The 25,392-nt window shown below is 49.7% G+C and overlaps 1 protein-coding gene across 3 annotated transcripts in view; it reads left to right on the top strand.

Moving 5' to 3' along the window:
* Window positions 1-8,464: 8,464 nt before the first annotated feature.
* The window catches only part of LOC144496907 (discoidin domain-containing receptor 2-like), a 196,559-nt gene continuing 179,631 nt past the window's right edge, over window positions 8,465-25,392 (top strand). For 2 of the 3 annotated variants that reach the window (XM_078217522.1, XM_078217517.1), the window contains exon 1: window positions 8,465-9,119. The gene's annotated coding sequence lies outside the window, so the exon portion shown is untranslated. Of the gene's footprint in view, window positions 9,120-10,823; window positions 10,938-25,392 lie in introns of those variants that run through there. The other variant, XM_078217520.1, reaches the window with a different exon arrangement.

Genomic DNA, 25,392 nt, shown 5'->3' with positions numbered 1-25,392 from the left:
TTAACTGGATTCCTTCGAAGGAGACAGGGAGTTGTTTCTAGCCTGGGGCAGAGAGCAACACATGTTAGAAATAGGAGGATTGCAATTCTCATTACAAACCTAGTATGGTCTGTTGGAGCTCAGACCCAGTGTGATCTACTGAACTGGTTCATTAGAACTAATGTGATCTATTGGATGGATCATAGAATCAAAGAATCCCTACAGTACAAAAGCAGGTCATTCAGCCCATCGACTCTGCACCGATCCAAGCCCTTTCCCCATGGATTAATCAGATGTAATCTATTGGGCCAATATATCAGATCCAATGTGGTCTCTTTGTCAGATAGATCAGACCCAGTGTAATCTAATCAATTGGTTATTCAGAACCAGTGTGATCAATTGGATACATTGATCAGACCAGGTGTGATCTATTCAACCGGGTAATCAGAAATAGTGTGATCTGCTGGATTAATTAGGCCATGTGAAATCTATTTGACTGATTAAACAGACCCAGTGTGATCTATTGAATCAATTAATGAGACCCAGTGTCATCTGTTGGATTGGTTAATCAGACCCTATGTGATCCATTGGACAGATTATTCAAACCCAGTGTGGTCCAGTGGACTGATTAATCAGACCCAGTGTGATGTAGTGGGCGTATTAATCAGACCCATTGTGATCTATTGGAAGATTAACCAGGCCCAGTGTGATCTCCGACTCAGTTCCATTATAAAAAGAAATTTGCAAGGGGTTTTTCCCAGTTTATTTTCACTGAATTAGCTTGGGGATTTTAATTAAGTTTTTTTCCCTCTTATTGGAAGTCACATAGTTCTGGATGAGGTTGGGAATTAAGTAGTGCTAAGAGTTCCTCGGCCTCAGTCCTATGTCCCTGTCCCCCCCACAAACAGCCCAGCTCCGATTGAAAAGTTATACCCGCCCCGGGTTCTGGATTTCTCCCAACAGAGCAAACAGTGGGCGGAATTTTCCCACCCTTCCTGTTGGCAGGATCTTCCGGTCCCGCCAATGACACACTCCAACCACGAGCTTCTAAGTGGCGTGGGGTGGATTCAATGAGAAGATCCCAGAAGATCCCACTGCCAGCCAAAACGGGCCGCCTCCCACCTGAGAAACACGCCGCTGGGGGTGGTGCCAGAGAATCTAACCCATTTTCTCTCCATCGACCCTCTCATCTCCTTCATTTACCTCAAGCCCCTCAATTAGACGACCCCGTTAATCTTTAATAGTCTGTGCGACCTGTCCTCATAATTTCAAGATGCAGGTTGTTCTTGTCATTCTGTGCCACACTCTGCCAGTTGAGGCCAATAGAGCTTTTCTGAGATGTGGTTCTTGAAACAGTCACTGCTGAAGTGGGATGGGGTGTGGGGTGGGGTGGGGTGGGAGGGAGCTGGCCCATGTCCGTACAGCTACATAACTTCCATCCCTTTGTTTTGCAGCCCCCACCACCACCCATTCTCTCAGATAACGCACAGAGTTCCATTAGCCTCTCAAACTATTCTTCCGTCAGCCAATGGCCATGGGACAGTACACCTGGAACTTTTCCAGTTGTCCGTTGACACCAAAGATGGGATATGGGGAGGGGGGGAGCAGGCTTTTATTTTTATTTGTTCATGGATCTTAGGCTGGCAAAACTTGCTGATGCCCATTCCTAAATGCCCTTGGGAGAGTGGCGGTGGCGAACCCCCTTCTTGAACGACTGTGGGTAAACCCAGAGGGTGGTGAATCTCTGGAATTCTCTGCCCACTGAAGTGGTGGAGGCAACCTCGTTGAATATGTTTAAGTCACGGATAGATGGATTCCTGATCGGTAAGGGAATTAAGGGTTATGGGGAGCAGGCGGGTAAGTGGAACTGATCCACTTCAGATCAGCCATGATCTTATTGAATGGCAGGGCAGGCTCGAGGGGCTAGATGGCCTACTCCTGCTCCTATTTCTTATATTCTTATGTTAGGGCAGGGATTCCAGAATTTTGACCCAGTGACAGTGAAGGAACGGCCGATATATTTCCGAGTCAGGATGGTGAGTAACTTGGAGGAGAACAGACAGGTGGTGGTGTTCCCATGGACTCGGTTGTCCCATGCTCTTCCAGGCGGTGGAGACTGCGGGTCTGGAAGGTGAGGAGCCTGGATGAGTTGTTAGGCCAGCGTGTATCATGGGAATTCCGGAAAAGTCCGTTCCACCTTGGATTCCTGATTCCCAGAATCGCTTCCCTCCCTCGCCTTCGACAACTCCCGACTGCCCCAGGTAGGCCTTACTCCCATTCTAGACCTGCTGTCCCTTGCTAAGCAAAAGGCTGTCCTGCATACTGAGTAAAGGTCCTGGAGTGAAACAAATGATTTCCGGTGATTCCTTACCTGTGGAAAATCCTTTCTTGCTTCTGTTTGGGCTCTTTCCACCCATCACCTGGGCCCAACTGCGCACCCACCCATCCACCACTACCTGAAAAATCAAGCCCTCCTTCACGTCCCCCTCCCCCTCCCCTCCAAACTCTGCTCCTTCCAGCCTTTAGGAATGTCAGAGCTCTGGTTGCACACACAATGCCCACTGATCTCTGACCTCTGGCCTTGCAGCTGCAGGCATGACCCCTGACACATCAGAGAGGGGAAGGAGAGCCCAATCTCTGGCCGTATTTGGAAGGAAGATAAGGAATTCCATCCGTGCAGCCGCAGTCCACAGTCTCTGGCTGCTTTCCTTACAGCAGGGAAGGTTAAGGGGAGGTTCATTTGCTGTGTTCAAGCTCATGACAGGCTATGAAAGAATAGGGAAGGAGATAACAGCTTCCAGCGGCAGGAGGCTTGTTCAGCAGAGAACATGGATCTAACTGGCAAAAGAACCCAGGGAAAGATGAGGAGAATTGTTTTTGTGGACGCAGCAAGTTGTCACGATCTCCCCAGAAGGCAAAAACCAATGAAGAAAACTTGGAAAATGACCAGCACTGGTCAGAATGGGAGTTCTCGTTTTAATGTATACAAGGCCAATTCGAACAAGTGTCAGTCACTTCCAGAGCGTTCCTGGCTTTTCTGGAATGCGCTGCTTGAAGAGCGGTGGAAACAGATTGAAGAGTCACTTTGCGAATGGAACTGTATGAGTACAGCTCCATTTGGAACTGGGAACAGCTCACAGGGCTCCGGGGAGGTGGGGGGGTGTCACTTTTTTTCCATTCGTTCAGGGGATATGAGCATTGCGGGCTGGACCAGCATTTATTGCCCGTCCCTAATTACCTTTCAGCTGAGTGACTTGTTAAGCCATTTCAGAGGGCAACTCTGTGCTGTGGGTCTGGAATCAAATGTAGGCCAGACCATGTATGGATGGCAGATTTCCTTCCCTAAAGGACATTAGTGAAGGGTTTTTATTGAATTCGAATGTTATATTCTGCCATGGTGGGATTTGAACCTGAATCCCCAGAGTGTTCGTAGAATCCCTACATTGCAGAAGGAGGCCATTCAGCCCATCGAGTCTGCATTGACTCTCTGACGGAGTACCATACACAGGTCTATCCCTGTAACCCCACATATTTACACTGCTAATCCTCCTAACCGACACACCTTGGGATACTAAGGGTCAATTTAGCATGGCCAATCCACCTAACTTGCACATCTTTTGCATGTGGGAGGAAACCAGACACCTGGAGGAAACCCACGCAGACACGGGGAGAATGTGCAAACTCCACGCAGACAGTCACACAAGGCCGGAATTTAACCCAAACCCCTGGCGCTGTGAGGCAGCAGTGCTAACCACTGTGCCACCGTTGCACCCTTGGGTCTCTGTATTATGAGTCCAGTCTGAAAGATGTGCTGGTTAGGTGCATTGGCCATGCTAAATTGCCCCTTAGGGGGATTAGCAGGGTAAATACGTAGGGTTACAGGGATGGGGCCTGGGTGGGATTATCGTCAGTACATGCCTGATGGGCCGAATGGGCTCTTTCTGTCATGCAGGGTTTTTATGATTCTTTAAAGTTTAAAGTTTATTTATTAGTGTCACAAGTAGGCTTACATTAACACTGCAGTGACGTTACTGTGAAAAACCCCTAGTCGTCACACTCCAACGCCTGTTCGGGTACACTGAAGGAGAATTTAGCATGGCCAATGCACCTAACCAGCACGTCTTTCAGACTGTGGGAGGAAACCAGAGCGCCCGGAGGAAACCCATGCGGATATGGGGATAACATGCAGACTCCCCACAGACAGTGACCCAAGCTGGGAATTGAACCCAGGTCCCTGAAGCTGTGAGGCAGCAGTGCTAACCACCGTGCCACCCAAATCTACGATTCTGTGATTCTATGAACACTCAATTAGGTGCAAAATGGAAGTGGGGCCTATCGGAGTCAGCAGGGATGCGTTCCCCACCGACTCCCCGGATAATGGATGCTGAATCCTTGTTGTCTTGAAAATTGCAGCGCAGGATTCATGGGGTGCAAAGGTCTCAGAACATTACAAAGCTGGAGGGGATTACAGAGACAGGAAGGGAGGAGGGGCCATTGGAGGGAGTGAAAACAAGGAAGAATATCAGTGATCTGCCAGAAAGAACAAGGATAAGGCAAAAGCAGCAATAGCATGGGGGAGACCATTATCTTCAGGATTCCTTTGAAGTTACACACGGTTACACTTGGGCACGCTCCTTCATTGTCGCTATGCTCAACTCCTGGATGTAACATCATAGCAACATTTTTCTCTCAGTTCAGAGGCATCAGTAGTTGGGATTTTGCCACCAACCATTTCTGTTACCATTAACCGCACCCTCCCAACCCATGGTGAGGATCATTGTATAATATTTCCATGGAATCACATCGGTTAGGAGCACATTGGGATGGTATGTCTGAAAGGAGTTGCCAGTGGGCACATTTTCCCACCTGGAATGGCAAATGGGTATCTGCTGTCTCAGTGCCAGCTGTGGATATGGCCTGCTTACTCTCATGTCCAATGGTGAGGGGTGGTTCAAATCCCACTCCAGAGACTTCAAGATGAAATCCAGAGAGTGCTGGATTGTCACCTTCCGGATCAGATGGTAAACCAAGGCCCCAGCTGATTTCTGCTGGAGTTGGAGAAGGTGGGAGTAGCTGTGTTGTTCTTAAAGCCAGCCAGGGGGAGGGCAAGGGTGGTGTAGGGGGAGACAATGGGCTGAATGGCCACCTATGTGCTTGTCACTTGTAACCATTCTATGACAGCTTCTCCCCCACACTCACTACCATTGACATCATCCAAAACATGGCTCGAATTCTCCAGCCTCGCCCCTGGCTGGGATTCTCCAGTCCCGCTGCGGTGAATGGAGTTTGGCTGAGCGGCAACTTCTTCATTCCCTTCAGCAGCGGGGTTCGGGTTAAACAGAGACCCCAACTGATCTCATGTGAACAATTTCATGGGATTGTTTCCAAGCAGGACAGCCGACTTCCCCCTGGTGACCTGAGGCGATATTTATCTGTCATTCGACATCACATTTTTTAAAAATCTGATCATTGTCTGTAGGATCTTGCTGTGCACAAATTGGCTGCTGCAATTCCCATCTCACAATTACATATCGAAAGTCGTTCATTGGGTGCAAGGTGCTTTGGGACCGCTGAGGCAGCGAAAGGTGCAATGTAAAAGCAAGTCTTTTATCCCCTTAAGCACGATCAGGATGGGGCAATGTTGGTTTGGAGGGGTTGCAGGGTTGGGGGGGTGATGCACCATCAATCGAGCAAAGACTAGTTTGTAAGCAAGAACAAATAGGCTTTTATTAGCAAAAGACTTGGAGCACACCCATGCCGATGAACTGGTCCAGACTGAGGCAGGAGGGTGGGGAGCAGTCGCCTTTATACCCTGGACCGGGGGGGCGGGGGGGGGAGGAGTCTCGGGTAGGGCCGGCAGGGATGTGTCCAGGCATGTTACATATACAGGTAATAAGCTAACAGTGGTTTACCACAGAGAGGTGGTAGGGCTGGGAGGTAGCGGGGTGTAAGGTTGTTAAGCAAACTAAAATTACTGTCCAGCTCAGCAAGATTGAGAGGGGAAATGTCGCTCCAGAGTTCTCGCTGCACGATGACATTTGCTTCAAGTTGAGCATGAGAACACATCAGGGAGAACAGAATTCAGCTCTGCCTTCACACCCTCCCAAAATGCAATTGTCTAGAGAGGAACATCTGGGAATTCTTCCATGGGATATGGGCCTGGCTGGCTCGGCCAACACTTTCATTGCCCTAATCGCCCCTGAGAAAGTGGCTATGGTGATGAGCTGCCATCTTGAATCACTGCAGTCCACGTGGTGTCGGCCTCCCCGTTCAGCTTTTGGGCACTGGAGCTTCTTGCACGCTCGGTCGCTAACTGCATGTGGTTTTAATCTGGGAGGAAGGTGTATCTGGTCAGCCACCTCCTTTACTGCCTCGATCCCCCAGCCAGGATTAGAAAACCCTGCACAGGAGTCCATTTCAAACCCAGAAGCAGAGTGCTCCTTGACCATATTCCATCCCCCAGCAGTGAGAGGAAAATGTGGAGTCATTCGTGCACCAAACACTGAAATATTTGCGGAGTAGTCCTATCCCCTACCCCTACACCTATCACCTGCCCCCCACCCCTACATCCTCCCTCACCCAGCCGCCACTCTGCCCTTAGGCCAGCCTGCTTTGTTGGATGGGATGGGGGAGGGGGGATTTTCTCAATCATAAAAAGATACAGCGTTGAAAGCCATTCAGCCCATCACACCTATACTGGCAAAGCTACCCTAAATCAATTCTCTTGCTCCTGCTCTTTCATCAGAGGCCCAGGCCTCCCAATTTAACCATTAATCCCTGGCATCATCCCTGCCGAGGGCGGAAAAGGTTACGAGGAGATCCTACAGACCTGTTCAAAATCACGAGGGGTCTGGACAGAGTGGACGAGGCGGAATTATTTCCCACTGGCAGAGGGTCAAGAACCAGTCGACACTGATCTAAGGTGGTCATCAACAGTCAATCAGTCCTGGACAAGGCCCTGAAGGCCTGGAACACAGAACTGGACTCATCCAAATAATCCAACGCTCGTGTTCTTTTCTGGCAGTGCCACAATTCTCTCCCGGGCAGCGCATTCCTGACCACATCTGGCTACAGAAAGGGTATGATTTCCTTTGTTTTGCCTCTAACTCTTTTGCTGGTTACCTTAACCCGGTTACCTTAACCCTGTGTCCCCTCTGGTTACTGATCTTCCTGCTGTTGGTGTTGCAGAAGGAGAATCCAGCCTCCCGGTTGCCTGGAGACAAGCTTGGCACCAAAGGGCACCTATATAGCCATGGGGAATCGTGCCTGACGTTTAACCTTCAGCGGAGTAACAGGAGTCAACAGGGAGAGAGAGAGAGAAACAAAATAGCCGCTCTTTTGGAGGCAAAGGTGCAGCACAGATTGGCGAGGGCGATCCCGGAGATGGGAGACTTCAGTTACACAGAAAGGATGGAGAAACTGGAACTGCTCTGCCGAGAGGGGAGAAGGTTGCAAGGAGATCCGACAGAGCTGTTCAAAATCACAAGGGGTCTGGACAGAGTGGACGGGGTGGAATTGTTTCCCACTGGCAGAGGAGGGTCAAAAACCAGACCACACCAATCTAAGGTGATCCAGGAACAGAACCGAAAAAGGTGACGCAAGGAAAAACTTTTCATCTTGGCACTGTGGGTGTTTAGGTTCTGGGATACACTGCGTGAGAGTGGAGTGAAGGCAGATTCAGTCAATGGGGGAGGGGGATGTTGGTGGGGGGCCTTCAAAAGGGAAATGGAGAAGAATCTGAGGAGTAGACAAGACCGTGGGATGTGGGAGGTGGGAATAGCTGAGTTGCTGTTGCATAGGCAGCAGGTGGGAGACAATGGGCTGAATAGCCTCCTCTTTTCCTCTAACCATTGTATGACTCCCCATCCCATCACCACACCCCCCCACTCCTGCTCCCCCGCCCCAACCTGGCCAATACTGATCCATCCACTGACATCATAAAAACACATTACATCCTCAGCATCACACTGCTTGTGAAGTCTTGCTGTGCACGACTCAGCTGCCGCCTTTCCCGTGTTCACAAAGCCGGCCGCACTTCGAGGGTAGCGCTTCAAGAGATGTCCCAGCAAACCAAACACCTACTCCCAAACCGTGCCCCCCGCCAAAAAGAAACCAAGGGACGAGTGGGTAAAGGGTTGGCGGGTGGTGGCGGGGGGGGGGGGGGGGGCGGGGCCCTGCGTGGCGGTGTCAGCTCTCGTCCCTCAAGGGGACAACTGTCGCCTGGTTTAAAGAATCTTCAATGTCTGCCTTTCCCGGGGAGGGTGAGATCAGTGCTTTCAACTCATCCTGCCTGCTCTCTGCTGATGTCACTGATTGATGGAGCCAAGAGGCATCTTAATGAGGGTGGGAGGAGAGAGAGAGAGAGAGAGAGAGAGGGCAGGGGGGGGCGGGGCGGGTATAGTAAATAGCACGTTAATCCATTCCAACATATGCCCATGGGAGCAATCGGCTGGTGAGACTGCAGTTTGAAGGGTTACGTTTGTTCAGACTGCGAGAGGGAGAGAGAGAGACACACACACAGACACACAGACAAAGGACAAATACAAAGGAGATGCCGCAGTGTTAAAGTCTGTTACTCTGGCGTAAAAACCACCTTGAATGTAAAATTCTGCCAGTTCGTCTACATCAACCAGAAGAGAGAGCGGCGAGAGAGGAAGCGAGACAAAGAGGAAAAGGAGATCAGTTGGTCAGAGGCAGGAGTACAGAGACGAAAACTCTTGCGATCAGCTGTGCATTCTCTGACTCGTGGGCTTGGAGTAACTATTACAATTCCTTGCGTTCCCCTCCTCCTCCTTCAAGGCTCTTGTTGCAATAAGAACCGAAATCCCACTCTCCGCACTGACTAGCCCTGGAAGTGGAGGGCAGCGTTTATTATATTTCACCGGGGTGAGGGAGGGGGTAAACCCTTGTTTCTTTTGTTTTACTTTGTGCCCCCCCACTATTCCGGGGGTTTTGCCGCGGGGGTCGCCATGGAGGCAGGAAAGCACGCCGAAGGTCGCTGTTGCTAAGTTGGGATAATCGTGATTTTTGGTGGGATTTGTCTCCTCCGGAAGAAGGAACGGAGAAGAGAGAAAGAGAGAGAGAACGCGCGAGGGAGCCTGGAAACGGTGTCGGTGGTGTCTCAGCCAATCCACTCAGAGGTTAGTCAGACTGAACGGTTGATTGTAAACTCCGCGCAAATGAGGGTAAGCTGTCGTAGAGGTGGCACGAGGAGACACAGGGCACTTACTCTCCCCTGTGAACCGGTTCCGCGTCTCGATCGTGTTTGGCACGGCAGGGCTGACTGTCGGGGGGCTCTTTTTGCCTCATATCTGCTCCCCTGCCTGTGGGAGGGTGAGGGGTGCGTGGGCAGTGTTTGGGAAGCCATGCTGGGGTCCAGGGTGAATGGGGGTGGGGTCGGGTGCGTGGGGAGTGGCGATGTAGCTGCTTCAGATGAGTGAGTGGGATAGTTAGCCTGCAGCACAGACAGTGAACCTCTGCAATCCAGTGATTAGCATCGCCGTTGTGACTATTTCCTCGTAAACCGCCTCGCTTCCGCAAAAGGAGGCCATTCGGTCCGTCATGCCTTCAGATAACCCTCCAGAAGGGTGATCAAGTTAGTCCCGCCCCCTGTCCTGCGCCCCCCCCACCAACTATTTCAAAGACTCGCAGCGGCGTAGCACCTTTCACAACACCCACTGCACACCCTGTACCCCAACTCCGGATGTCTGGAAGCACTGTACAGCCAGCGAAGTTCCTCAAATATTTTGTGAGGTGGTCACCTTCGCAATGTAAGAGAGAGTGGCAGCAAGATCCCACAAGTGGCACCATGATGATGAAGACCGTGATGTGCTTTCACGGCGTTGATTTGGGGGAATGAATATGGACCGGGACCGCCACCCCTGCGCCCTCCTCCACCCCCAGGAGAACTCCCTCAATCACTGCTGCCTCACAGCTCCAGGGACCCAGGTTCCGGCCTCGGGTCACTGTCTGTGTGGAGTTTGCATGTTCACTCCGTGTCTGCGTGGGTTTCCTCCAGGTGTTCTTGTTTCCTCTCGCACTCCAAAGGTGTGCAGATTAGGTGGATTGCCCTCCCCTCCCTCTCTGCCCACCCGCACCCCCCCCCCGCCCCCCACCCTGCCATTTTGCCCTGGAAAAAACATTCCCGTCCAATTCCCTTTTGATAGTTATGATGGAAACTGCTTACACTCATCAGGCCCTATGCATTCCTCACCTCAGTGAGGGACATTCATCTCTGATTATTTTCAGTCTGTGGCCTCTGTTTACCCACCTTCCTGCCAATAGGAAAAGTTACCCCTCATTTACTCTTTCCGAACCCGCGCTAACTCTTCCCTTTGGCTTCTCTGCTTTTGGACCTATTCCGGTAAGGGGAGAGAGTGAGAGACAGGGTGACCATCCATGCCTCAAAGAACTGCCCCCGGAATAGGAAGACCCTTTCTCGCTTGGATCCTGTTTTTTCATTTTTTTGAGATGTGGGTGTTACTGGCAAGGCCAGCATTGGTTGCCCATCCCTAGTTTGCCCTTGAACTGGGTGACTTACTAGAGGTAGTGGGGGCGCAGGCAGTTAAGAGTCAACAGGGCGGCACGGTGGTACAGTGGTTAGCACTGCTACCTCTCAGCGCCAGAGACCCAGGTTCAATTCTGGCCTCGGGTCACTGTCTGTGCGGAGTTTGCACATTCTCCCTGTGTCGGCGTGGGTTTCCTCCGGGTTCTCCGGTTTCCTCCCACAGTCCAAAGATGTGCGGGTTAGGTTGATTGGCCATGATAACTTGCCCCTCAATGTCAGGGAGATTAGGAGATTAAATATGTGGGGTTACGATGATAGGACAGGAACTGGGTGGGATTATGGTCGGTGCAGGCTCGATGGGCCAAATGGCCTCCTTCTGCACTGTAGGGATTCTATGATTCTATGAACAGCATCGCCGTGGGAGTCCGGAGTCAGATGTAGGCCAGACCAGGTAAGGACGACAGATTTCCTTCCCGAGCGGGGACATTAGTGAACCAGATGGAGATTTTATACAACAATCAATGACGATCGTGCCAATAGGTTTTACCCCCACGGAGAAATGCCTGCGGATATGTGACAAAACCCTTTATTTGAACATTGAAAAGACCTCTGGGAGGGTGACGGGGGCAGGGTGGTGGGGGACAGCCATCAGCCAACTTCCCTGTCACTGGTAAGATGGCATGGAGGCAGGAAGATAATGGGAATGTCATCACCCTGCCTCTCTGTGCTATCTTATGCCCCATCCCCCCAACCTATGTCTCCCAGCTCTTTCCCTCCTTCCCCCCCCCCCCCCCCCCCTCCTCCTCCCGAGAGCTGGTAAAATCCATTCTCATTTTTGTCCACTTTGTTCATATACCCTGTGGACAGGGTTGGAGCTATGGGGAGGGGGCCATCAGGTGGTTGGTGAGACTATCAGGACCCACCTGACCATCGTCCATCAACTTGGATCATGCAAATCTTCAACCTGCATCGATTCCCAGAGTAGGGAAAGAGAATTCCAAATGGAGTGCTTTTGATTGGGAATATCCTCTGGGAAGTGGTGATCCGCCTGGGATTCAGATTCCAGGGATTGGCGCTGTTTCAATATGGAAAGGGATTAAGTCTCTCATTTTCCATCACTATAATCCCAAAAGGCAACGTACAGTTTGTTCCCCTCCCTCCCTGTGGAAGTAAAGGACTCACTCCCATCGAACAGCCCACTCGATCGGCTCACGCTTGCTAATTCCGCAATTTGCCGCGCGGTGTTCCTGATTTTCCGCCATCATGCTGCAAGGTTCCTCCAACCTGTGGGAATGGAAGGAAAATTCCCTTCTCCTCCCACACCCTTTTCCCGCCCTCCTGGGAAATTGGGAAGGGGAGCAGAAAAAAGCTGATCGATTCAGCCACGGGGGAAGAAAGAGGTGTCATAGTAATGCCCTGCCCATCCCCCCCCATCCCCTGCTGCGACAGCGCTGATGGATGTGCAAGCTGTACACAGAGGCGTGCATCATGCCTTGGGACCGGCCTAAAAATCAGAGAAGGTATTTCCAGGGTGAACCTATAGTTCCGCACACACTCGGTACCATACCATAGGCTCTTGCACAGGCAGCTTCGGTGGCCTTGAGGTTTTGGACCAGATCCATAGCTTAATTACTTCTCACTTTCAGTGGCCAAGTAGGCTAAGGCAGCCAGAGAACAGGACTGCATCTGCACTATCCCATGGAGCTTGTGGAAGGAATCAGTGAACTCCCAGCCACAGGAAGACCTACTTGTTTTATGAGAAAGGTGGTCGTTGTGTCCTCGGCTTGGGTCCCTGGGTGGTATCCTTCCTATTTTTAACTGGGTTACTGAATTCTTGTCACCAAGGGAGGCAAAGAGCTGTAAAATATAAATAATAATAGTCATGAAAATAAAAGTTTTTCTTCTTTCATTCTTTGTCTCTCGTGGACCTATGTCCCCCTGATTTTGGATGATTCTGGGTTTTTTTTGGTCCCGATGACAGAGATGCCTAATTCGGTTACACTTCTATCACAGCTAAGATCAGGAGAGTTCCAGTGATCAGCCAGTGCAGAACTATTGATTGGGTGCAGTACTATCTTACGCACCTGAAATAAATAGCTTTCTTTCTGATTTGAAGGGCAGGATTTACCAGCACCCACCCCCTTCCCCCCCCCCCGCCAACCCCCCCCCCCCCCCCCCCCCCCCCCCCCACCCCACCCAATCCACCGAGGTCAACAGACCTTTCAATGGTCGTAGAATCCCTACAGAATCATAGAATCCCTACAATGCAGAAAGAGGCCATTCAGTCTGCACCAACCACAATCCCACCCAGGCTCTAACCCCATAACCCCACCTATTTACCCTAGCTGGTTCCCCCAGACACTAAGGGCAATTTAGCATGGCCAATCCACCTAACCCGCGCATCTTTGGAGTGTGGGAGAAAATTGGAGCACCCGGAGGAAACCCACGCAGCCATGGGGAGAATATGCGGATTCCATACAGTCACCCAAGGCCGGAATTGAACCAGGGTCCCTGGCACTGAGACAGCAATGCTAACCAATGGACAGTCAGATTTTCCAGTCCCGCCCCATGACGATTCCCGCTGCAGAAGGAAAACAACCCCAGCCAATCCAATCTCTCCTCATAGCAGCAATTTTCAAGCCCTGGCAACACTCTTGTAAATTTGCTTCTCTGTATCCTATCTGGAACAATTGTGTTCTTCCTGTAATGAGGTGACCTCGACCATCCAATGGATCCAGGCACAGGAAGAAAACACTGTGTATTCATATTTGGAGGGAGGGAGGTGGTGTTTAGGGGGTTGTGATGGGAGAGGATAGGAGTCATAGGGTGAGGACACCATGACCTGCTGTCAGACGGTACTCACGTTGGTGTTGACCAGCAGGTTATGGGATTTCACACCAAGTCCAGATATATATTCTTGACTTCTAGGGCCAAGTGGAAGAAGACATCTTCTTCCCACCCAGCTTGATTCAATCATGGCTAATCTGCATTTTAATTCCATCTACCGCCCCCCCGCTTACCCCGTCCCCCACTTCATGGTTCCAGAACCCTCACTACCTTTCAATCTCAACCTTGAACTTTTTCAATTGAGCGCTCCCCTACCTTCGCCCGCACTGATTTGAGGGAAAATGTTCCAGGCCTCCACTACCTCTTGTGTGAGGAAGACATCAGGCCTAAACAGCCTAACTTGAATTTTAAGGTTATGACCCTCTTCTTCTGGACCCCACAACTGAGGAAATAGTTTCTCTATCCACCCCATCAAATCCTTTAAGCGTCCAAAAGCACCTCATTGGAATTGCCCCCTATACTCGAGGGAACGCAACATGAGCCTAGCCTCCTGTCCAAGCCTTTCGTTAACCCATTTATCATCTCGCGTGACCTGTCAAGTCTTCAGACTCCCCTTCGACTACTGCAGAGGTGAAACAATGCAAGGTTAAAAATAACCCTGGGCCACAGCAGACTGAATCCATCACCCAGCCTTCTGCGACAAGGAGTCTCTCTCTCTCTCTCACTCACATGCCCGACGGATTAATTTACTGTCAAGAAGAGTGTGTTTAAGGAGAATGTGTGGCTGACAGATCCTGCCCCAGTAAGACTAACCAGAGCAACTGGTGCAAAGGGAAACAGAACACTCTCCTGGAGCTGCAAAGTGTCTCCCCTGCCTCTCGGAAACACATGTCTGAGGTAGCAGGATGTATGCTGAGCTTGTATAGGACTTTGGTCAGGCCACTCTTGCAGTATTATGAATACTTCTGATCTCCATGCTATGAAAACGATATAGATAGAGGCCCTGATGTAAGGAAAAGGGAAGGTGCAGTAAAGATTCACGATAGCAGCACGGTGGCACAGTGGTTAGCACTGCTGCCTCACAGCGACAGGGACCCGGGTTCAATTCCAGCCTTGGGTGACTGTCTGTGTGGAGTCTGCACATTCTTCCCGTGTCTACGTGGGTTTCCTCCACGTGCTCTGGTTTCCTCCCGCAGTCCAAAGATGTACAGGTTCGGCGGATTGGCCATGCTAAATTGACCCTAAGTGTCCCAAGATGTGTAGGTTAGGGAGATTAGTGGAGTAAGTATGTGGGATTATGGGGATAGGGCCTGGGTGGGATGCTCTGTCAGAGAGTCAGTGCAGACTCAGTGGGCCAAATGGACTCCTGCACTGTAGGAATTTTATGATGATACCAGAACTGAGAGGTCCCAAGCAGCAGGGAAAAAATAAACAAGATGGGACTCTTTCATCTGGAACTGAGGGGTAAGCTCCCTAAATTTGAGTACCAGCTGAGGCTCCATTAGTAGCTTCTGAGTCCCAAGGTTCTAGGTTCCAGTCCCACTCCCAAGTCTTGAACACAAAAGTCTCTGGTGCTCTGGTCAATATTTACTCCCTCCACCAAATCGCAAAAATAAATTCTCTGGCCACTTATCACATTGTGGGATCTTTATTTTTATTCATTCATGGGATTTGGGCACTGCTGGCTGGGCCAGCATTTATTGCCATTGGAGCTGGAGTCACATGTAGGCCAGATTGGGTAAAGATGGCAGATTTCCTTCCCTAAAAGACATTAGTGAACCAGATGGGTTTTTACGGCAATTGACAATGATTTCACATGTCATCATTGGACTTCTAATTCCAGATTTTCATTGAATTCACATTTCACCATTTGCTGAGGTAGGATTTGAACCCGGGTCCCTTAAGACCGCAAGAAATAGGAACTGGAGTAGGCCATTCAGCTCTTCAAACTTGCTCCATCTTTTAATAAGATCGTGGCTGATCTAACACTCACTAAGTCAACTTTCCTGCCTTATCTCTGTGATCCTTAATTGTCCAGAGTATTACCCTGAGTCTCTGGATTACTAGTCTAGCAACAATACTACTGCGTCCTGTGTAAAATGGCTGCTGTGTTACTTCTATTCCACTCAAGACAGCGCTTTGCGATCTACTCAGTTGGATGAAAGAAAGCATTTGGGGTTCCCGGAAGTTGTAAAAAGCTTTGTCTGAATGCAAGTCTTTCTTACTTTTGAAATTTATAGAGGGTTTTTAATAAGGTAAATGTGTTTTTCATGGAATCCTAGAATGCCTACAGTGCAGAAGGAGGCACTTTGTCCCACTGAGTCTGCACTGACAACAAGCCCACCCAGGCCCTATTCCTATAACCCCATGTATTTACCCTGCTAATTGCCCTGACACCAAGGGGCAATTTAACATGGCCAATCAACCTAAGCAGTACATCACTTGCAATTGCAATTGCCTGGGAAGGTGCCACGGGAAAAGGGAGAAGGTGTTGCAGGTTGGAGCAGGGTTTCGCGGAGGGAGCAGTCCCTTTGGGATGTTAACAGGAGCAGGGCGGAGGAGGGGGAAGGTGTGGTGTTATCATACTGGAGATGATGGAAATGGCAGAGGATAATCCTTTATACTGTGGGTTGGAAAGTGAACACATGGAGAACCCTAGCGCTGCCTGTCTGTGAGGGACTGGAAGAGAAGGGGTGAGTGTAATGACCTCAATGAGGCCCATGAGGTGAGCTTCTTGGTGTATGAGCTCCCTGGCTGAGGTAATGATTGCCCAATCAGGGAGTCTCACTTGTGTATATAATGAGGAGCGTCAGGGCTACTGACACTCTGGATTCTGACTTTGTACCTAACGCACTCTCAGGAATGGAATCGAGTTTGTGAAGGGCCACCGGCCTTTCAGGAGTTATTTCAGTAAGGTCTGCGGGAAATGGGTCAGACGCAGTTGAAGGCTGAGGGAGAAATCCTCAGTCGAGCAAAAAGAAGGATCCGAAATGCCGTTGCAGATGTTTGCATTATTAAAGAGGATGCGACGGAGAAGCTGGGAGAATGGAATGCAGTCCTCATAGGACGCAGGGGGCTGAAGAAGTGCAGCCGAGGTAGCTGTGGAAGTTGATGGGCTTGTATGAATATTGGTGGGTTGCCTACCCTTCTCCTCACCAGCTAGGTCCCAAGTGGAGTATCGTGGCCAATTCTTGGGCAGCACGTTTCAGGAAGGACGTCAGGACCTTAGAGATCTTGATTTGTAAGAATAGTTCAGCGGATGGAAGATTTTGAGTTCTGTGAAGAAGCTGTGCTTTATTCTCCCCCCAGGAAGCAGTTGAGGAGGCAAATGGAAAATGGGGGTGCATTTCAGGGCCAGAATAATGCTTGGGCAGTGAACGGGTTAATTCCAAGGGCGTGTGTCAATCCCAGATTCGACCTGATCAGGCTTTTCCCGCATCACAAGGCTTCCCCTGGGCAATGAGGGGAAATCAATGAGAAGCCTATCTGCGAGACCAGGATTGTGCTGGTAATGGCCGCTGATTCATCACTATTCACAGCCGAGCTGAAGCTGATTGGAATTGAATCGTTCCGAATTGAGCCTTGTGCTTGATCATAAATCTGGGCTTCATCTCTCCCGGGATTTACAACAACACACTGCCTGATTATTCCCGGCTCTGTCTGAATCCCAACAGTGAGTTACCCTCAATCCATGAGCCACTTTGACAGGCCCCGGTCCCAGCCCCTCATCCACCCCCCTCCTCCTCAAATCCCTCCACTGAAGCGCGGCGAATCCCAGTAAAACTGAAAACCAGCACGTGACTTATTTTCCCGCCACTCCCGCACTAAACCATTGGCTGTTGTGATTAGCAACGTGACCCATAGCAACCAATCATTGGCTTGTATCCCGCACGCAGGCTTTGCATTGTCGCTGAACAATGATCACCGGTAAGGTACATTTTGATCAGAATCAACCACGTTTTTCTGTTTTTCCTTCTTTGTCTGGTTCCGGAATCATGGTGTGCCAGAGAGGAGTAATATCCAGGCCAGATCTGGCCCATCCTTCCTCTAATCCCATCCTCGTGCAGGTCCTTGATTTTCATCACTCCACCATTGGCAGCCCCACTTTCACCTACCTGAGCTCCAAACTCTAGAAGTCCCCCCTTAAACCTTTCTACCTCACTCTACCTCTCTTTCTCACTCGCTCTCTCTCTCTCACCCTCTCTCTCTCCCTCTCCTTCTCTCACTCTCTCTCTCACTCTCTCTCTCTCACACTCTCTCTCTCTCACTCTCTCTCTCTCTCTCACTCTCTCTCTCTTTCACTCTCTCTCTTTCACTCTCTCTCTTTCACTCTCTCTCTTTCACTCTCTCTCTTTCACTCTCTCTCTTTCACTCTCTTTCTTTCACTCTCTTTCTTTCACTCTCTCTCTTTCACTCTCTCTCTTTCACTCTCTCTCTTTCACTCTCTCTCTTTCACTCTCACTTTCTCTCTCACTTTCTCTTACTCTCTCTCACTCACTCACTCACTGGTACTCTCTTTCACTCTCTCTCACACAGGACAGAATATTCCTGTCCCGGCCTCCCGCCATGGAAATCGTAGCAGGCAGTGGGCGGACCATGCAAAGGCCCACTGACCTCGGGTGGGATTTTCCGATTTTGGGACGAGCGCAATCAGAAATTGCCACCCTCTCTCTCTCACTCTCTGTCTCTCTCACTCTCTGTCTCTCTCACTCTGTCTCTCTCACTCTGTCTCTCTCTCTCTCCTTTGTAAATCCTTTCTTAAAACTTACTTCACCTTGTAGCTCAGTGTCAAGTCTTGTTCTTCTGCAGACAACCTGAGGGACACCATTAATGGTGCGATATATGAATGCACGTTGTTGTTGTTGCTAGTATTAGAATGAGGAACATTGAGGTGGGAGGAAGTCGTTCAACCCCTTGAGCCTGTTCCACCGTTCAGTTTTATGGTGGCTAATCTGTATCTTAGCTCCATCCAGTCGTGCCTCGATTCAATACCCTTGTCCATCAAAAATACATCACTGTCACAGGTTTAACATTTTTAATTGACCTTCCAGCCTCATTAGCTTTCTGGGAGGTCCCCACTACTCTTAATGCGAAGAAGTGCTTATCGTTCCCCCCCCCCCCCCCCCCCCCCCGCCCCCGCACCCCACACGAACGGGATGTTGTCTTATGAGAAAAGGTTGGAGAGGTTATTTTGGAAACAGTAGAGTTTAGAAGAGTAAGAAGGCGACTTGATCAAAACCGTTTAGATCCTGAGGGATCTTGACAGGGTGGCTGTGGAGAGGATGTTTCCTCTTTTGGGAGAATCTAGGACTAAGGGTCACTGATTAAAAATATGGAGTTGCTCGTTTAAGGCAGAGATGAGGAGAAATGTTTTTTCTCCAAGGGTCTTGAGTCTCTGGAACTCTCTTCCTCAAAAGGCAGTGGAAGCTTTTGAGTATTTTTAAGGCAGAGCTGGATAGATTCTTGATGAACGAGGGGGTGAAAGGTTATCGGGGGTAGGCAGGAATGTGGGGTTGAGGTTACAATCAGATCAACCATGATCTAATAGAATAATGGAGCAGGCTCGAGGAGCCGTTTGGCCTACTCCTGCTGTTAATTCGTATGTACCCTACAAAATCCTTGAGCAAGAGTCAAATAAGGGCAGATAAACTGGGGGAGGCTATGGCCTAATGGTATTATCGCTCGACTATTAATCTAAAAACCCAGATAATGTTCTGAGGACCTGGGTTCGAATCCCGCCATGGCAGATGGTGGAATTTGAATTCAATAAAAAATATCTGGAATTAAGAGTCTACTGATAGCCATGAAACCATTGTTGATTGTTGGAAAAACCCATCTGGTTCACTAATGTCCTTTAGGGAAGGAAATCTGCTTTCCTTACCTGGTGTGGCCTACATGTGACTCCAGAGCCACAGCAATGTGGTTGACTCTCAACTGCCCTTTGAAATGGCCTAGCAAGTCACTCACTTGTGTCAATAGTTACAGTCTCAACAAAGAAACGAAACCGGACGCACCTCCTGGCATCGACCTAGGCACTGAAAAAGACACAGCAAAACAAACAGCCCTGTCAACCCTGCAAAGTCCTCCTCATTAACAGCTAGTGAAAACCTGTCTGGTTCACCAATGCCCCTTTAGAGAAGGAAATGTGCTATCCTTAAAAGAGAGAGAGAGAGGGGCAGGAAGCCCACTCCTGGGCCTGCTTTTAAATACCTGTGGTAAACTTCGCCGACAGGATTTCACGACAGCAAGGTGGAACCCATCTGAAGGAGCACCCACTGTCGTCTGACCCTCTATATCACGAGAGAAAGTGAACAGGGCAGGAGTGTAATGAAGCATTTTGCAGCAATAACAAACTGCCTGGTGGAACTGAAGCTCACGTGACCGGCAGAATTTCCAGCGCCCTAGCAGACTCTCAATTCAGAAATCATTCAAACATTAGACTGGCCCTATCGCTTAGCATATGCAAAGCTCCGGTGCAATTGGGACAATGAGCTCTTTGATCTCTGGAGGCTTTCTAGAATCATAGAATCCCTACAGTGCAGAAGGAGGTTATTCGGCCAATCGAGTCTGCGTGACTCTCTGACAGAGTATCTTACCCGAGCCCTATCCCAGTAACCCCACAACTTTACTCCTCTAATTCCCTCGGTCTATACATCTTGGGGCAATTAGGGAGAATTTAGCATGGCCAACCCACCTAACCTGCACATCTTTGGGCTGTGGGAGGAAACCGGAGCACCCGGAGGAAACCCACGCAGTCATGGGAAAAAAGTGCAAACTCGACACAGACAGTCACCTAAGGCTGGAATCGAACCCAGGACCCTGGTGCTGTGAGGCAACAGTGCCACTGTGCCACCCCTTTTTGCACTTCTTTGCTGGATTGACAGCGAGCACCCAACGCAGCGTTGAAATGCAGGGCGGCACAGTGGTTAGCACGGCTGTCTCACAGCGCCAGGGACCCGGGTTCGATTCCAGCTTTGGGTGACTGCATGTGTGGAGTTTGCAGGTTCTCCCCGTGTCTGGGTGGGTTTCCTTCGGGTGTTCCTGTTTCCTCCCACAGTCTAAGGATGCACATGTTAGGTGGATTGGGTATGCTAAATTGCCCCTTAGTATCAGGGGGATGAGCAGGGTAAATATGTGGGGTTATGGGAATAGGGCCTGGGAGGGATTGTGGTCAGTGCAGACATGATGGGCCAAATGGCCTCCTTCTGCACTGTAAGGATTCTATGAAATGGACCAAGTCCTTCAGTCTCCAGCCAGCCAAGTACTGACAATAAAGTGCAGCAGCAATCTCTCCACAGCAGGACCACACCACCCCCCTCCCTCCCTCCTCCTCCTCCCATCCACCCACCCCCTCGCTATCCACCCCAATGATGCTCAGTGGCCCTGATCAATAGTCTGGCTCTGATAGCCAATTAAAGTTTAATGAAATGGGAAGATGGTGAAGATACACTTGCTGACAGCCCCATTAACCCCTTAACACGACTGTCCCAGGCAGCTATACTTTGACCCACTGGGCCTCAAGGCAGAAAAGCCTGGGTTCAACACCCCCACTCCCAACCCCCTCATCCCCACTCGCAAATTTGTAACCGGAGCAGTCGATGATAAATCAAATTGACGAAAGACAGAAAAGGCAAGCTTTCACAACCTTTGGACATTCCACAGCAATGCCGAGTTGATTAAGTATTTTTCAGATGGGAAAATCTGGAGCCACGAAAAGTCAAACGGCTCTCCAAATCTTCCTGTTGAGTCAGCGATTGACCCTCACCTCAGGTCACCCTCATTAACCCTTCTATGCCAGGTACCCACTCTTCTTCAGAACAGAGTCATAGAGCCAAAGGGCACAATCTTACCAGTCGTTCATGCCATGAATCTCCATTCACTGCAGCGGGATGGGAAAATCCCACCGGCATGAACGGTGGTAACATTCCGGCAATAGAGTCAAAAAAGCCATTTGGTCCATTGAGTCTGCACCAATAGCTACCACTAAAGACGCGCTCATCCCATTTTCCTGCACTTATCCCATATCCTTGAAAGCTGTGATATTTCAAGTGCTCATCCAAATATTTTTTCAAAGTTGTAAGGTTTCCAGCCTCCACTTTCTTCCCAGGCAGTGCATTCCAGATTCCCACCACCCTCGAAGTGAACATTTATTTTCACAAATCCCCTCTGAATCTCCTGCCCCTCGCTCTAAAACTATGGTCCCTCGTGATTGACCCCTCAACGAAAGGGGGCAGCTACTCCCTACTCACCCTGTTCATACCCCTCATAATCTCCCCTCATGAGATTTGACAGATCAGGCTGAGCCAATATTTACAAAATTTCATGCTGGAGATGGCCGTTTGGCCCCACAGGGCCATGCCGGTTTCTGCGTTTCACTCCTTCATCTAATCCTAGCAGCAAAAGCCTTCGAGTCCTTTCTCCCTCATGGCCTTATCCAGCTTCCCCTTAAAGCTATTCATCTCAATTAACCCCTTGGTGTTTACCAGTTCCACACTCTCACCGCTATCTGGGTAAAGGAGTTTCTCTTCAGTTCCCGATTGGATTTAATAGTGACTAACCTATATCTATAGCCCCTAGTTTAGACCTCCTGGAGAAGTGGAATATTCTTCTCTGTATTTATAGTAGCAAGCAGCTTTGTCACTTTAAAGACCTCTATCAGGTCACATTGCAGCCTTCTCTTTTCTGGAGAGTCCTCTTCATTATACACAAAAACAGGAGGCAGCGAGAGGGTGAAGAGCGCATCATGAGTTATTCTCTCATAAGGCCAGACGGACGAACCCACTCCGTCTGCCATTGAGAGAGCGCGAGAGACGGGCCATCGAAGTTCATTACTGCCTGGGGCCTCTGGGACTCTGAATACATGTCACATCACACACAAAAACACACACGCAGACAGCAGACACAAACACACACATACAGACAGACACATGTGCGTGCACACACACGCAGACACACAGACACAGACGTGTGCAAACACGCAGACCCACATGCATGTGCACACACACACATTGAATGAACACGCCCGCAGAAACATAAGCACACACACACACAGCTGAACACGAGTGCTGAAAATGGCCCCTCATTACCAGGGACAGTAATCACTGGGCTGTGTCTTTTCGCCTGCAGCTAATGAACCCAGTGTTTAAGGATAATAGACTGAGCCCACTCCAGATGGTCAGCACATACTGGAGTGCACAACTTGGCGGTTGCTAGGCAGTTCCGAGGGGAATAGTTTTAAACAACTGATCGTTCCAGATTATGGAAAGAAATGTGACAGTGCTGTCGCGTCAATATTTTTTCCCGTCTTAAACTCCTGTGTTCCGGTGACACCGACTTTCTCTTTCGCACTCACCTTCAATGTCATCGATAGTCACAGACCTATTCGCAAACCTAACTGGAGTCTGTTTCCTCACTGCTACCAGCTCCAGCACTGACCTCTCCACGTATCTACATTCCTTCAATTCTGGCCTCCTGAATACCCCCCGAGTGATTTAAATTGTCCCACCATTGGTAGCCTGTCATTATTTAGTCATATAGGGCACAGGCGCTGGTATTCCCTCCCTATGATATGGAGATGCCGGAGTTGCACTGGGGTAAGTACAGTAAGAAGTCTCACAACACCAGGTTAAAGTCCAAAAGGTTTATTTGGGAGCACAAGGCATAAGCTTTCAGAGCGCTGCTCCTTCATCGGGTGAGTGGGAGTTGTGTTCACAAACAGGGCATATAAAGACACAAACTCAATTTACAAGATAATGGTTGGACTGCGAGTCTTTACAGGTAATTAAGTCGTAAAGGTACAGACAGTGTGAGTGGAGACAGGGTTAAGCACAGGTTAAAGAGATGTGTATTGTCTCCAGCTCGGACAGTTAGTGAGATTTTGCAAGCCCAGGCAAGTCGTGGGGGTTACAGATAGTGTGACATGAACCCAAGATCCCGGTTGAGGCCGTGCTCATGTGTGCGGAACTTGGCTACCAGTTTCAGTAAGAAGTTTAACAACACCAGGTTAAAGTCCAACAGGTTTATTTGGTAGCAAAAGCCACACAAGCTTTCAGAGCGCTGCCCCTTCATCAGGTGAGTGGGATTTCAGTTCATAGTCCATAGTCCTGGGGATGGCTTCTTTAACGTGTCTAGGCCACCCTAAACACGTTAAAGAAGCCATCCCCTACGGACAGGCCCTCCGCATTCACAGGATCTGCTTAGATGAGGAGGATCGCAACAGACACCTCCAGACGCTGAAAGATGCCCTCATAAGAACAGGATATGGCGCTTGACTCATCGATCGACAGTTCCTACGCGCCACAGCGAAAAACCGCACCGACCTCCTCAGAAGGCAAACACAGGACACGGTGGACAGAGTACCCTTCGTCGTCCAGTACTTCCCCGGAGCAGAGAAGCTATGACGTCTCCTCCGGAGCCTTCAACATGTCACTGATGAAGACGAACATCTTGCCAAAGCCATCCCCACACCCCCACTTCTTGCCTTCAAACAACCGCACAACCTCAAACAGACCATTATCCGCAGCAAACTCCCCAGCCTTCAGGAGAACAGTGACCACGACACCACACAACCCTGCCACAGCAACCTCTGCAAGACGTGCCGGATCATCGACATGGATGCCATTATCTCACGTGAGAACACCATCCACCAGGTACATACTCTTGCAACTCGGCCAATGTTGTCTGCCTGATACACTACAGGAAAGGATGTCCCGAGGCATGGTACATTGGGGAGACCATGCAGACGCTACGACAATGGATGAATGAACACCGCTCGACAATCACCAGGCAGGAGTGTTCTCTTCCTGTTGGGGAACACTCAGCAGTCACGGGCATTCAGCCTCTGATGTTCGGGTAAGCATTCTCCAAGGCGGCCTTCACGACACACGACAACGCAGAATCGCTGAGCAGAAACTGATAGCCAAGTTCCGCACACATGAGCATGGCCTCAACCGGGATCTTTGGTTCATGTCACACTATCTGTAACCCCTACGACTTGCCTGGGCTTGCAAAATTTCACTAACTGTCCGAGCTGGAGACAATACACATCTCTTTAATCTGTGCTTAACCCTCTCTCCACTCACATTGTCTGTACCTTTAAGACTTGATTACCTGTAAAGACTCACATTCCAGCCATTGTCTTGTAAATTGAGTTTGTGTCTTTATATGTCCTGGTTGTGAACAGAACGCCCACTCACCTGATGAAGGGGCAGCGCTCCGAAAGCTTGTGGCTTGTGCTACCAAATAAACCTGTTGGACTTTAACCTGGTGTTGTGAGACTTCTTATTGTGATTCCCCCCATAGACATAGAAACTAGAAGCAGGAGGAGGCCCTTCGAGCCTGCTCCGCCATTCATTTTGATCATGGTTAATCATCAAATTCAATCTCCTGATCCACCCTTCCCCCATATCAGTTGATCCTTTCAGCCTCAAGAGTTATGTCAAATTTCTTCTTGAAATCAGACAATGTTTTGGCCTCAACTACATTCTGTGGGAGTGAATTCCACACATTCACCACCCTCTGGGTAAAGAAATTTCTCCTCACCTCAGTTCTAAAATGTTTACCCCTTATCCTCAAACTATGACCCCTAGCTCTGGACTCCCCCCACCATTGAGAACATTCTTTCTGAATCTACCCTGTCTAACCCTGTTAGAATTTTATAAGTTTCTATTAGATTCCCTCTCACTCTTCTAAACTCCAGTGAATATAATCCGAACCGACTTAGTTTCTCCTCATATGACAGACCTGCCATCCCAGGAATCAGTCTGGTAAACCTTCGTTGCACTCCGTCTATAGCAAGGACATCCTTCCTCAGTTCAGGACACCAAAAGTGCACTTAATAGTCCAGATGAGGCCTCATCAATGCCCTATACAATTGCAGTATAACATCAAAGAACAAAGAACAATACAGCACAGAAACAGGCCCTTCGGCCCTCCAAGCCCACGCCACCCCCTGGTCCAAACTATACCATTCTTTTGTATCCCTCCATTCCCACTCCGTTCATATGGCTGTCTAGATAAGTCTTAAACGTTCCCAGTGTGTCCGCCTCCACCACCTTGCCCGGCAGCGCATTCCAGGCCCCCACCACCCTCTGTGTAAAATACGTCCTTCTGATATCCGT

The sequence above is a fragment of the Mustelus asterias genome, chromosome 8 (genome assembly GCF_964213995.1).
Source record: "Mustelus asterias chromosome 8, sMusAst1.hap1.1, whole genome shotgun sequence".
Taxonomy (NCBI): Eukaryota; Metazoa; Chordata; class Chondrichthyes; order Carcharhiniformes; family Triakidae; genus Mustelus; species Mustelus asterias.
Note: the sequence above shows the minus strand (reverse complement) of the source record. Positions and strands in the feature narration are given on the sequence as shown.